We start from the raw sequence: 15348 nt of genomic DNA, 5'->3' as shown, positions 1-15348 counted from the left end.
TATCAGTGTCAGTTCCTGCAAAAAAAGAAAGTGCTGTATATGTGAAACTGTCGACATACTGTTGATATTCATGAATTTGTCAGAAGTCTTTGGATTTGTCCGTTATTTTCACACGTTTTTCTGTTGGAAAAGTTTTTATTTATACATTTCCTTTAAAAACAGCCCATATATATTTTGCATCATTTATACACATAAAAACGGCATTGAACGTTACATTTAAATTAGTTAAAGTACATGTTGTTCATTTAAAACCAATAACACAACCTTGAATAAAAGCACATTTTCTTATAAACATCCAATCTGTAAACGCCATTTAAAATGTGTACAAATGATTTAACAAAAGTAAAACATTTTTAAGACATGAAAACATGTTCAAAAGTCACTTCGTTAAAAAGCTGTCTTCGGTCCTTTGTACAGGAACGGGCTGAGTCCTTATCAAACTCTCCTACTCTTCCGAATCAATTACCATCCTGTCCTTCGGGGCCCAGAGGAGATCCCTCACCTAGGCGCCACAGCGCTGTCAGGCCGTGGCCGCCGGGACCTTGGGTGTTGTGGGGGTCCTTTCGCCTGGGGTCGAGGCCCCCTTTATTTTGTACCTCCCCAGGGCTTCCGTGGCTACCATTGCCACTGCCTGGGGGGTGGCCTCTACTCGTTTCGCTACCAGCAGGTTGCGGGAGGACCACAGTGCATCATTCAGACACGTGAGGGTGGGCCAGAGCTTGGTGAAGGCCTTCGATGGAATAGGCATTCGGACCACCCCATACAGCACGAGCTGGGGAGTGAGATCCTCTCCGCTGGCAGACACAGGGAGATCAGGAGATGCTTCCTTCCACAGGTCCCTGGTGGCTCTGCACTTATTTTCACCAATCCAGGACCTTCTGGAACGGTGCACACCCTACCTGGGGAAATAACAGTGTTGAAAGTAAAAGATCAGCTATTGAATGTTGTGCGTTTGCCTCTTGGCTGAAAATAATTTATCTACTCACAATTGGATGCATGACTCTTTGCAATGTCATTGTACAAAAATATCGGTTTACAGAACTTTTTATTACAACAATGAAACACAGATTGGGAAGTAGCCTACGATTCACAAAATACAGCCAGCTAAAATACTAAGTATAAAAATTATGAAAAACAATAAGTAGTACATTCAGCTATGGTAGGTCAAAACGCCCACATATAATAGTCAGGCTATTTTGACACAGTATGTGCATGGCATACGCATAAATAAGTGTTTCTTACCGCTAAGAAAAACATTTATCCCACTTACTATTACTGTAGCCCAGCTAGCCTATACTCTGTTTTGTGGATGAATTGGTAGACTACTGTCTCTACCCAATATCTGAGGGTTTTATGCCACCCAGTGGTCAATGGTGTAATTGCAACATGTTTTACCGAGCGCAGAACACAAGCTTCAAGAAACGACGAAATACCTACAATTCCTGGAATGCTACGAAACACCAGAAATAGTTGGTGTCATTCGTTTGGCTTTATGTGCACGAACGTGATTTCAGCATTTTGGTATATCGCATACTTTTGTGATATCAGACACATGTGTAGATATTAAAATGTAAACGCAAATTTAATTTCTACCGTGTTGCATGATGGGAAAATAGTCGGACAGTGATATAACCAAGTAAAACTAAAATTAATCGCTTCTCCGCCGCTCTCTCCACAACTGTATTCATGAACGTGATTAAACCCTGGTCGATATGATGCCTTATTATCTGGGGCCAAAGTGGTAACCGTTAGTCAAAAACATTTGCCCTAGAATGACTACCCCTCCACCGATGTGTACAACTCATACTTACCTGGCAAGGGAGATACCGTGATCAAGAAGGCGGTTCACCCAGGGTGAGGCTCAGCCATTGCACTCCGGCTGTGCTGACCCCTGCGAATTTCCCAAATGTGGAAATCTCGATTGCATAATTTATGGTAGTGGGGGACTGCGTTCGCGCTCTCCCCTGATCTTGGTGTCTAACAACAATCATTTTAACATTTGTCACTGATCAAAGGTTGAGCCTGAGATGAGTTGAACTATGTAGGGTATGTCTGCATTTGCTTTTACTTTGGCGTTCCTTCTTCATTGCATGAACGCTTTCAGAATTACGGATTTCAAAGCAAACTAGTCCTACTACCACTGTAGATTCATTTTCTCTTCGAAATAGGCTGAATGTCTGTGACTTCTTATTGTAGCACTGGTTTTAATGCCTATAAATTAGAGGTCGACCGATTAGGATTTTTCAACGCCGATACCGATACCGATTATTGGAGGACCAAAAAAAGCCGCTATCGATTAATCAGCCGATTATTTATTTATTTGTAATAATGACAATTACAACAATACTGAATGAAAACTTATTTTAACTTAATATAATACATCAATAAAATCAAGTTCCTTGCTCAGAACATATGAAAGCTGGTGGTTCCTTTTAACATGAGTCTTCAATATTCCCAGGTAAGATGTTTTAGGTTGTAGTTATTATAGGAATTATAGGACTATTTCTCTCTATACGATTTGTATTTCATATACTTTTGACTATTGGATGTTCTTATTGGCACTTTAGTATTGCCAGTGTAACAGTATAGCTTCTGTCCCTCTCCTCGCTCCTACCTGGGCTCGAACCAGGAACACATCGACAACAGCCACCCTTGAAGCAGGGTTACCCATGTAGTGGAAGGGAAAAAACTACTCCAAGTTTCAGAGCGAGTGACGTTTGAAACGCTATTAGCGCGCACCCGGCTAACTAGCTAGCCATTTCACATCAGTTACTCCAGCCTAATCTTGGGAGTTGACAGGCTTGAAGTCATAAACAGCGCAATGCATTGCGAAGGGCTGCTGGCAAAATGCACAAAAGTGCTATTTTGAATGAATGCTTACGAGCCTGCTGGTGCCTACCATCGCTCAGTCAGACTGCTCTATCAAATCATAGACTTAATTATAACATAATAACACACAGAAACACGAGCCTTAGGTCATTAATATGGTCGAATCCGGCAACTATCATCTCAAAAACAAAACGTTATTCCTGTTACATTGCTGTCTTTGTTAGGAAGAAATAGTCTTCACAGTTCGCAATGAGCCAGGCGGCCCAAACTGCTGCATATTCCCTGACTCTGTTTGCAAGAGAAGTGACACATTTTCCCTAGTTAAAAGAAATTCATGTTAGCAGGCAATATTAACTAAATATGCAGGTTTAAAAATATATACTTGTGTATTGATTTTAAGAAAGGCATTGATGTTTATGGTTGGAGCAACGTGTACCTAAGCGATTATATGCAACGCAGGACAGGCTAGATAAACTAGTAATATCATCAACCATGTGTAGTTAACTAGTGATTATGATTGATTCATTGTTTTTATAAGATACGTTTAATGTTAGCTAGCAACTTACCTTAGCTTCTTACTGCATTCGCGTAACCTCGTGGAGTGCAATGTAAAGCAGGTGATTAGAGCGTTGGACTAGTTAACCGTAAGGTTGCAAGATTGAATCCTTGAGCTGACAAGGTCAAAATCTGTCATTCTGCCCCTGAACAAGGCAGTTAACCCACCGTTCCTAGGCCGTCATTGAAAATGAGAATGTGTTCATAACTGACTTGCCTAGTTAAATAAAGGTCAAAAAAAAATATATATATATAAAAAAATAATAATAAAAAAACAAACAAAAAATCGGCCAAATCGGCGTCCAAAATTACCGATTTCCGATTGTTATGAAAAATTGAAATCGGCCCTAATTAATCGGCCATTCCGATTAATCGGTCGACCTCTACTATAAATGTGCTGATAATATATGGGACAAGGTGTACTTGTGAATGCAGGGCCGGTCCTAGCCTTTTGGGGGCCTGTCATGCCAAATAATGTCCCACTCTACATCACAATGGGATTACATGAGTTCTAACTTCTGTTGCTAGGGTTGTTGCTAGAACTTGCAACATTATGACCGGATTACGTAATGAACCAACGCGTTCGTTGCTATGCTGGTTGCTCGGCTACCTCGTAGAGGTTGCAAAGGAAGGCGGACGCCGGCAGTTCTATTTCACCTCAGAAGCGCTAGCTCAGTAGCAAGCGGTAAATTGCCGCGTGCCGCTTAGTCCGGCCAGAGTGGTTCGCTTGTGGGCGTGCTGGCATCATATGGGAGCATATAGCAACACCTTCAGTTGTGCGTCAAGAATTGAGCAAGGCACATTTGTATGGAGGTCTGGTTATGAAAAGGGTAAATAGTTACATAGTAATATGCTCTAAAACTCTCTGGTGACAAACTTTGCTGCCCCGTTTCCAATCGTCCACATGGCTGGGAGAACTTATTCAAATAAGTAAATACATTTCTAAAATGTAAAAAAAAAAACCACTGTTTTATTAGCTAACTAGCTACGGTGCAGGCTAACTCAAATAGTCTGCTAATGTAGCTAACAGTAGTTAGCTATCTAGCCAACTTTACATATCAAATTTATTTATATAGCCCTTCTTACATCAGCTGATATCTCAAAGTGCTGTACAGAAACCCAGCCTAAAACCCCAAACAGCAAGCAATGCAGGTGTAGAAGCACGGTGGCTAGGAAAAACTCCCTAGAAAGGCCAAAACCTAGGAAGAATACTGTACATACTGTATAGATAGCTAGCTAAGTGAATTAAATATCACCAGCTACCCAACTTCATATTAGCTAGCCATCTTGATCTATTTATCACTGTAAAAAAACTGTAAATGCATTTGTAGCTAGCTAGCTAACAGCCTCCATGGCGAATGGGTGAAAGGATAGCAGCCCCAACTGTCAAAGTGAGAAAGTAGGCTATTCTGGATAGTGCAGGTACTTTTGTGTAGTTCCAGTCCCTAGAAGTGAGGATGGAGATAATAGTAACATAATATTCAGTGTGTTCTAATTTGAGTATAATGAAGTATATTTCTTGTGAGGTTTTCTGTCCTCAGATACAGAGAGCTGTGAAAGCCTGTCTGCAGATGAAGATGTCCCCAAAAGAGCAGTGGTTCTCAGTCCTGGGGACTCAAAGGGGTGCACATTTTTGTTTTTGCCTTAGCACTGCACAGCTGATTCAAATGGTAAACTCATCATCAAGCTTCAAGTGGTATTTATGTAGTAATTTGTGATGCTATCCTTGATATGATCCTATGTGTGCACATGCATCTATCAATCCAATGTTATCATGATTTGGTATAAGGGATATTATACTTTAGTAGTCCACAATGACCTGGGGATGTAAAAGTTTAATAGTTAAATTATATTCCATCTTCCTACAGATACCTTGTAACTGGAGATTCCTGCTTACAGTTACCGTGTATGGCACTGCAAGGTTGGGTGACCAAGGCCATCTGGGACTGCCTCCTGGAGGAATTCAGGCGTGTGAAGGCTACCTGTGTCCTGCATAACTTCATGAGGATGGACACGAGGACCAGGAGGGGATCTGTAGCTTGCCACTGTGTGTCAGAGGAGAAGTCTGCTGCTTTGCAGGATGTTAAAAGGATGGGGTCCAACAACGCAGCAAGAGAGGCAATCCGTGTGTGGGAGATCTTCACCTACTTCTTCAAAGAGGGTGTTGTTACCTGAGGTCATCTTGAGTGACCTAGGTCGTGAACTCTGGAACAAGGTAATAACATTACAGGCTATATTCTGTCACCAACTATATAAATAGCCAAGTTTATTTACTGATGTGCGATTTTCTTGCTATTGCAAACAGTCTTACTCTCTGCAGAGATGAGGAACCCTCCATGACACGATACCATCAGAAATCCATGAGAAAACATATTTTTACTTGTTTTCATGCTGGGCACCTGGCACCATTTCTCAGTCCCGATTCCAGTCCTCATCCTGGGTCCAGGCCTTCGAAGGTGTCCACACTCTACCCAGAGTTCAGCGTCCACTGCTTCTGGCGGAAATACGTGAGAAAAGGTAAGAAGGTGGCCCGGTGCAGGAGATGCGGCAAGCATTTTCATGTGTCTTGTTTGTCTCATGTTGTCAATGTGCATGAATTTGTCTGTTCATCGTGTCTATCGTCCGTCATCTGTTTCGTCCGATGTTTTCCCCACCCTTGTTTTCACTGCTTGGCCGGCTCCCCACCTCAAGACGGTAGCTATTTTACTACATTGCATCTTGTTGTATATTATATGTTATTGTAAATAACCTTAATAACCTGTTATACAAATTTAAAACAATATTACAAAGATGTTTTTTTGCAGACATTGGCTGTGAAGTTGGTAAGTATATACCATATGTATTTGTCTTGTATTCCAAGTCATGTTTACAAGCATGTAAACATTTGTATATTTTTCCATTTGTTTGCTGGCAAATATTTGAAACTTGCTTGAATTGGCTGTAAATTAATACATTTGCATATTAAATGTATTCATTGCAAGTAACATTTTCAATTGACTGTTCAGTTGCCCAGTTACAGACTTACTGGTCCTTAACCCCTTCTCCCTAGCCATTAATCTTTTGTGTCCAATTCCAAATCAAATTTTAGGCAAGGGTTGGTATGGAATTTGACATTGGTTTCTAGTTAGTGTTTGCATATCTGGAGGTTCTAGATTTGTGTATGTAATATAGCAGAAGTGTCCCGGAGTCCATTACACAGCCGGTTTGAGTCAGCACCATATTGCTACACCTATCCAAGCCCCATCAGGTCAAGCACTACAAATATAGAGTAGGTGGTTAAAGGCCTTAATTAAAAACAAAATCCTTCTCTCGGCCTGTACCTTGACGTGGTGAGAGGGCTTCCAACTTAACCAGTCCCATGTTATTGAATCAAATCAAATCAAATTTATTTTTATATAGCCCTTCGTACATCAGCTGATATTCTCAAAGTGCTGTACAGAAACCCAGCCTAAAACCCCAAACAGCAAGCAAAGCATGTGAAAGAAGCACGGTGGCTAGGAAAAACTCCCTAGGAAAAACTCCCTAGAAAGGCCAAAAACCTAGGAAGAAACCTAGAGAGGAACCAGGCTATGAGGGGTGGCCAGTCCTCTTCTGGCTGTGCAGGGTGGATATTAAAACAGAACATGGTCAAAATGTTAAAATGTTAAAATGTTCATAAATGACCAGCATGGTCAAATAATAATAATCATAGTAGTTGTCGAGGGTGCAACAAGCACGTCCGGTGAACAGGTCAGGGTTCCATAGCCGCAGGCAGAACAGTTGAAACTGGAGCAGCAGCACGGCCAGGTGGACTGGGGACAGCAAGGAGTCATCATACCAGGTAGTCCTGAGGCATGGTCCTAGGGCTCAGGTCCTCCGAGAGAAAGACAGAAAGAGAGAAAGAGAATTAGAGAGAGCATATTTAAATACACACAGGACACCGGATAAGACAAGAGAAATACTCCAGATGTAACAGACTGACCCTAGCCCCCCGACACATAAACTACTGCAGCATAAATACTGGAGGCTGAGACAGGAGGGATCAGAAGACACTGTGGCCCCATCCGATGATACCCCCGGACAGGGCCAAACAGGCAGGATATAACCCCACCCACTTTGCCAAAGCACAGCCCCCACACCACTAGAGGGATGTCTCCAACCACCAACTTACCGTCCTAAGACAAGGCCGAGTATAGCCCACAACGATCTCCGCCATGGCACAACCCAAGGGGGGGGGGGGGGGGGGGGGGGCGCCAACCCAGACAGGAAGACCACGTCAGTGACTCAACCCACTCAAGTGACGCACCCCTCCCATGGACGGCATGGAAGAACACCAGTAGGCCAGTGACTCAGCCTCTGTAAAAGGGTTAGAGGCAGAGAATCCCAGTGGAAAGAGGGGAACCGGCAAGGCAGAGACAGCAAGGGCGGTTCGTTGCTCCAGCCTTTCCGTTCACCTTCACACTCCTGGGCCAGACTATACTTAATCATAGGACCTACTGAAGAGATAAGTCTTCAGTAAAGACTTAAAGGTTGAGACTGAGTCTGCGTCTCTCACATTGGTAGGCAGACCATTCCATAAAAATGGAGCTCTATAGGAGAAAGCCCTACCTCCAGCCGTTTGCTTAGAAATTCTAGGGACAATTAGGAGGCCTGCGTCTTGTGACCGTAGCGTACGTGTAGGTATGTACGGCAGGACCAAATCGGAAAGATAGGTAGGAGCAAGCCCATGTAATGCTTTGTAGGTTAGCAGTAAAACCTTGAAATCAGCCCTTGCCTTAACAGGAAGCCAGTGTAGGGAGGCTAACACTGGAGTAATATGATCAAATTTTTTGGTTCTAGTCAGGATTCTAGCAGCCGTATTTAGCACTAACTGAAGTTTATTTAGTGCTTTATCCGGGTAGCCGGAAAGTAGAGCATTGCAGTAGTCCAGCCTAGAAGTAACAAAAGCATGGATTAATTTTTCTGCGTCATTTTTGGACAGAAAATTTCTGATTTTTGCAATGTTACGTAGATGGAAAAAAGCTGTCCTTGAAACAGTCTTGATATGTTCTTCAAAAGAGAGATCAGGGTCCAGAGTAACGCCGAGGTCCTTCACAGTTTTATTTGAGACGACTGTACAACCATCCAGATTAATTGTCAGATTCAACAGAAGATCTCTTTGTTTCTTGGGACCTAGAACAAGCATCTCTGTTTTGTCCGAGTTTAAAAGTAGAAAGTTTGCAGCCATCCACTTCTTTATGTCTGAAACACAGGCTTCTAGCGAGGGCAATTTTGGGGCTTCACCATGTTTCATTGAAATGTACAGCTGTGTGTCGTCTGCATAGCAGTGAAATTTAACATTATGTTTTCGAATGACATCCCCAAGAGGTAAAATATATAGTGAAAACAATAGTGGTCCTAAAACGGAACCTTGAGGAACACCGAAATTTACAATTGATTTGTCAGAGGACAAACCATTCACAGAGACAAACTGATATCTTTCCGACAGATAAGATCTAAACCAGGCCAGAACTTGTCCATGTAGACCAATTTGGGTTTCCAATCTCTCCAAAAGAATGTGGTGATCGATGGTATCAAAAGCGGCACTAAGATCTAGGAGCACGAGGACAGATGCAGAGCCTCGGTCTGACGTCATTAAAAGGTCATTTACCACCTTCACAAGTGCAGTCTCAGTGCTATGATGGGGTCTAAAACCAGACTGAAGCGTTTCGTATACATTGTTTGTCTTCAGGAAGGCAGTCAGTTGCTGTGCAACAGCTTTTTCTAAAATTTTGGAGAGGAATGGAAGATTCGATATAGGCCGATAGTTTTTTATAATTTCTGGATCAAGATTCGGCTTTTTCAAGAGAGGCTTTATTACTGCCACTTTTAGTGAGCTTGGTACACATCCGGTGGATAGAGAGCCGTTTATTATGTTCAACATAGGAGGGCCAAGCACAGGAAGCAGCTCTTTCAGTAGTTTAGTTGGAATAGGGTCCAGTATGCAGCTTGAGGGTTTGGAGGCCATGATTATTTTCATCATTGCGTCAAGAGATATAGTACTAAAACACTTTAGTATCTCCCTTGATCCTAGGTCCTGGCAGAGTTGTGCAGACTCAGGACAATGGAGCTTTGGAGGAATACCCAGATTTAAAGAGGAGTCTGTAATTTGCTTTCTAATGATCATGATCTTTTCCTCAAAGAAGTTCATAAATTTATTACTGCTGAAGTGAAAGCCATCCTCCATTTGCGAAGGCTGCTTTTTAGTTAGCTTTGCGACAGTATCAAAAAGAAATTTCGGATTGTTCTTATTTTCCTCAATTAAGTTGGAAAAATAGGATGATCGAGCAGCAGTAAGGGCTCTTCGATACTGCACGGTACTGTCTTTCCAAGCTAGTCGGAAGACTTCCAGTTTGGTGTGGCGCCATTTCCGTTCCAATTTTCTGGAAGCTTGCTTCAGAGCTCGTGTATTTTCTGTATACCAGGGAGCTAGTTTCTTATGACAGATGTTTTTAGTTTTTAGGGGTGCAACTGCATCTAGGGTATTGCGCAAGGTTAAATTGAGTTCCTCGGTTAGGTGGTTAACTGATTTTTGTCCTCTGACGTCCTTGGGTAGGCGGAGGCAGTCTGGAAGGGCATCAAGGAATCTTTGGGTTGTCTGAGAATTTATAGCACGACTTTTAATGCTCCTTGGTTGGGGTCTGAGCAGATTATTTGTTGCAATTGCAAACGTAATAAAATGGTGGTCCGATAGTCCAGGATTATGAGGAAAAACATTTAGATCCACAACATTTATTCCATGGGACAAAACTAGGTCCAGAGTATGACTGTGGCAGTGAGTAGGTCCAGAGACATGTTGGACAAAACCCACTGAGTCGATGATGGCTCCGAAAGCCTTTTGGAGTGGGTCTGTGGACTTTTCCATGTGAATGTTAAAGTCACCAAAAATTAGAATATTATCTGCTATGACTACAAGATCCGATAGGAATTCAGGGAACTCAGTGAGGAACACTGCATATGGCCCAGGAGGCCTATAAACAGTAGCTATAAAAAGTGAGTGAGTAGGCTGCATAGATTTCATGACTAGAAGCTCAAAAGACGAAAACGTCATTGTTGTTTTTTTTTTTGTAAATTGAAATTTGCTATCGTAAATGTTAGCAACACCTCCGCCTTTGCCGGATGCACGGGGGGTATGGTCACTAATGTAACCTGGGGGTGAGGCCTCATTTAACACAGTAAATTCATCAGGCTTAAGCCATGTTTCAGTCAGGCCAATCACATCAAGATTATTATCAGTGATTAGTTCATTGACTATAACTGCCTTGGAAGTGAGGGATCTAACATTAAGTAACCCAATTTTGAGATGTGAGGTATCACAATCTCTTTCAATAATGGCAGGAATGGAGGAGGTCTTTATACTAGTGAGATTGCTAAAGCGAACACCGCCATTTTTAATTTTGCCCAACCTAGATCGAGGCATTGAACCCCTGACTGAGACTGGCTGCCTGTCGAGGACAAGTGACAGGAAGAACTAGCCACAGCACCTGATCAAGCATCTCTTCATTCTGCCGCTTTCCTCTCCTCATCCTTTAACTCTTTCTCTCCTCTCCCTCCAGATGAAGTTCTGCATCTAGTGAAGTCTGATTGCCCAATAATCTGCCCACTAAACCAAAAAATTGAATCAATGTTTTCATTTTATTAGCTAAATAAAACTTGTTTAAACAGAGAAATTGTAGCAGAAATCTGTCTTGTTTGCATAGCAATGATGAAAAGAACGTAATTTAGGCTGTAATGAGCTCCAAAATTCTAATCATTAGGTCATCACACCGTTGATATAGCAACAGACTCTAATAGTTTATCGAATCCCATTGTGACATAGAGGGGGATACTATTTGGTTGGGGGACATTATTTGGCATGACAGGCCCTCAAGGCTTCAGCATGCTTCAGTTCGACTGGCGCCTAGCGAACCAAACGAGCATGCTCATATACTCCCTTAAAAGACATTTGCTTGAAAAACGCAAAAAAAGTGGCAATAGTACTGTTTGTCCATTTTGGGATGCTGTAGCTTCCTCAAAATAGTCAGAATTAATTGAAGATAACTCATGAACTCGGTCATTCATTTTGACGTTTTGCAGAGGAGTTTTTAGTCTTAGTTAGATGTAAAGAGAAGCTTAGCAATTGTACTCTGCTCAAAAAAATAAAGGGAACACTAAAATAACACATCCTAGATCTGAATGAATGAAATAATCTTATTAAATACTTTTTTCTTTACATAGTTGAATGTGCTGACAACAAAATCACAGAAAAATAATCAATTGAAATCCAATTTATCAACCCATGCAGGTCTGGATTTAGAGTCACACTAAAAATTAAAGTGGAAAACCACACTACAGGCTGATCCAACTTTGATGTAATGTCCTTAAAACAAGTCAAAATGGGGCTCAGTAGTGTGTGTGGCCTCCACGTGCCTGTATGACCGCCCTACAACGCCTGGGCATGCTCCTGATGAGGTGGCGGATGGTCTCCTGAGGGATCTCCTCCCAGACCTGGACTAAAGCATCCGCCAACTCCTGGACAGTCTGTGGTGCAACGTGGCGTTGGTGGATGGAGCGAGACATGATGTCCCAGATGTGCTCAATTGGATTCAGGTCTGGAGAACGGGCGGGCCAGTCCATAGCATCAATGCCTTCCTCTTGCTCTGGCAGTGCTCCTCCTGCTCCTACTTGCACAAAGGCGGAGGTAGCGGTCCTGCTGCTGGGTTGTTGCCCTCCTACGGCCTCCTCCACATCTCCTGATGTACTGGCCTGTCTCCTGGTAGCGCCTCCATGCTCTGGACACTACGCTGACAGACACAAAACCTTCTTGCCACAGCTCGCATTGATGTGCCATCCTGGATGAGCAGCACTACCTGAGCCACTTGTGTGGGTGCTTGTGTGGGTCTCATGCTACCACTAGAGTGAAAGCACCGCCAGCATTCAAAAGTGACCAAAACATCAGCCAGGAAGCATAGGAACTGAGAAGTGGTCTGTGGTCACCACCTGCAGAACCACTCCTTTATTGGGGGTGTCTTGCTAATTGCCTATAATTTCCACCTGTTGTCTATTCCATTTGCACAACAGCATGTGACATTTATTGTCAATCAGTGTTGCTTCCTGAGTGGACAGTTTGATTTCACAGAAGTGTGATTGACTTGGAGTTACATTGTGTTGTTTAAGTGTTCCCTTTATTTTTTTGAGCAGTGTATAATACATTTCATGCAATTCTATTTATTTTAGCATGGGGCAGAGAGAAAAAAATCTGCAGTTCTAAAGCAAATTTCCTGCAATTCTACACATTTTGCAAAGACTGCAAATAATATGCTAATAATATCTGAGTGCGAGTGACTTAACAAAATAAATGGACTAACTAACAGGTCAAACAATTGTTAGCTGACATGGCTAATTGAGTGACTGTCAGTGACTGACAAAGATCTTGTGTATTCTACTATTTTAACTCTCAACAGTAAGTTGAGACCCCGACTGAGTTTCTATTTTGTCCTTCCTGTGACATTGGGTGCTATAGGTGTCCTGGAGGGCAGGGTAGTTTTCCCCCAGTGATGCATTGGGCAGACTGCACCACCCTCTGGAAAGCCCTGCGGTACCGGGTGGTGCAGTTGCCGTACCAGGCAGTGATACAACCCGACAGGTTGTGCTCAATTGCGCATCTGTAAAAGTTTGAGGGTTTTAGGGGCCTGGAGCCAGGAGCCAGCCCTGTGTGAATGGATTGTTTTGGATCTCAGACAGAATGGATGGATTGGGGTGTTTCATTTGCTTAGATAATAAAATATAGAACAGTTTGTAATTTAACCCCACAAAGAATAGATTAATGTTCATTCTAATGTGTGTATACTGCTATGGTTAGTTCATTTGATAAAAAAATATGGAGGGAGAAAATTGAATTGAACACAATTTGGCAGTGATTACACCATAGTGTCTTCTTGGGTATGACGCTACATTTTTATTTATTTAATACATTTTATAATAATGCTCTAATGTAACAAAATGTGGAAAAAGTCAAGGGGTCTGAATACTTTCCAAATGCACTGTATTTCCATATTGGCTGTTATTGTTCACTTAATGATCATTAAAATTAAATTAAACAATCCATATTGCTTGTCTTGGTGTTAAGGTTTAGTTTTTTTTAGAAACACTTTACTGACACTTCACTAATAACCGATATCCTTTACTGATATTGACTGAAGTACTGCTGCCATATTGCAGCCAACTCATCCAAATCTGATAATTTGATGTCCTACATTAAGAACAAATTAAGTTCAGCCATTATCATTTAATTAGAACAACATGAGATAAGGCTTCCGATCCATTGGATTAAGTGACAGCTCCACTTCTGGGAACTGCACCTTCGTAGTGATTTATCGAATTTCAAATGCATTGAGCTAAGAACTAGATCCATTAGTCCAAGGCTCTCCAACCCTGTTCCTGGAGAGCTACCCTCCTGTAGGTTCACACTCCAACCCTGTTCCTGGAGAGCTACCCTCCTGTAGGTTTTCACTCCAACCCTGTTCCTGGAGAGCTAACCTCCTGTAGGTTCACACTCCAACCCTGTTCCTGGAGAGCTACCCTCCTGTAGGTTCACACTCCAACCCTGTTCCTGGAGAGCTACCCTCCTGTAGGTTCACACTCCAACCCTGTTCCTGGAGAGCTACCCTCCTGTAGGTTTTCACTCCAACCCTGTTCCTGGAGAGCTACCCTCCTGTAGGTTTTCACTCCAACCCTGTTCCTGGAGAGCTACCCTCCTGTAGGTTTTCAATCCAACCTTAGTTGTAACTAACCTCATTAACTTATTAAGGAGGTAATTATTCCTACGTACAAAATTAATGAACGTGTTAAATTATTATGTGACGTGGAGTCATATTCAGGTCCTGATTGGTAAAGAAGCTTATTTGACGTGTCAACTAGTGTTATTTGAAGTGTATCTTTTTGACACGCAAAGACCCAGACGGTTTTCCATACTGAATAGACAAGTGTAGTGTTTGTAACGCAAGATTGAGGAGAGTCTGTCTTGTTAGAGATCACTTTCATTTTGGGAGATTTCAAAATATGACCTTTTCATTCAAGACAGGATAAATATATTGTTTCAGGTGTTAATAAAACATGTTTTGTTTAGTAACTTTTTTTCTCAACATGTTTCTCTAACTTTATAGCAACTGCAGAGCAACTAATGTTAGCTAGCTAAAAGCTAGGTTGAAGACACAACTGTAGCTAGTGACCACCACAATGAACTTAAACGGGAGGCAACAGTCATATAATTGGCTTAGCATTCAATGTGTAATAATTAACATTACCACTTATAGTAATGGGTAAATGTTTACAAGTTGCTAGCGATCCCATAAAGCCATCGCTGAAACCGACATATTTTCATCTTCTGTGGTTTGGTAACTTCCTGTTCTTCGACGGGCTGGACTGAAGACGATGCAAAGTTTGGAAGATTTCAAAGTATTCGGAGTCCGTCTCGGAATAGAACCTTCAACCGCAAGGGGCCGTTGCGATTCCACACCCTATCTGGGAACCATAAATTACATTGATTTTTGGAATAGGGGTTTGCTCCGTCCACTCCACTCATCGACCTGGTATTGCAGTACCTCTAGGCAGGGGCGCAACTTTCACTGTGGACATGTCCCCTCCACATTCTGAAATTGTATTTTTGTTCCCCCCAGTTTTATAATTGGAATGTGATACAACATTGGTAGGTATGCTTTAGGACCATGTGGACGCCTCGGAGTGGTCGGGTAGGATGGAGTGTTAATAGGACTGGATTTAGGACCATTTGAACACCACAGAGCGGGCTGACAGGCTGTGTGAAGCCAAAGCTTCTGGGAGGCTGGCTGCACCAGCACCTGACAAGAGAGTTGAGCATTGTTCAGTGTACGAGTTGTGCTCTTTCACCAAGTTGTAAAAGGAATAGAAACTGGCTACTCTTTAGTTGCTTGATGTAGCTGGCAAGGT

The 15348-nt window shown here is 42.3% G+C and overlaps 1 non-coding gene across 1 annotated transcript; it reads left to right on the top strand.

Moving 5' to 3' along the window:
* Nucleotides 1-1803: 1803 nt before the first annotated feature.
* Nucleotides 1804-1967, top strand: LOC123730669 (U1 spliceosomal RNA). The gene has a single exon (XR_006762104.1). It is a non-coding gene; the product is annotated as a U1 spliceosomal RNA (small nuclear RNA).
* Nucleotides 1968-15348: the final 13381 nt, after the last annotated feature.

The sequence above is a fragment of the Salmo salar genome, chromosome 25, assembly GCF_965601325.2.
Source record: "Salmo salar chromosome 25, fSalSal1, whole genome shotgun sequence".
Lineage (NCBI taxonomy): Eukaryota > Metazoa > Chordata > Actinopteri > Salmoniformes > Salmonidae > Salmo > Salmo salar.
Note: the sequence above shows the minus strand (reverse complement) of the source record. Positions and strands in the feature narration are given on the sequence as shown.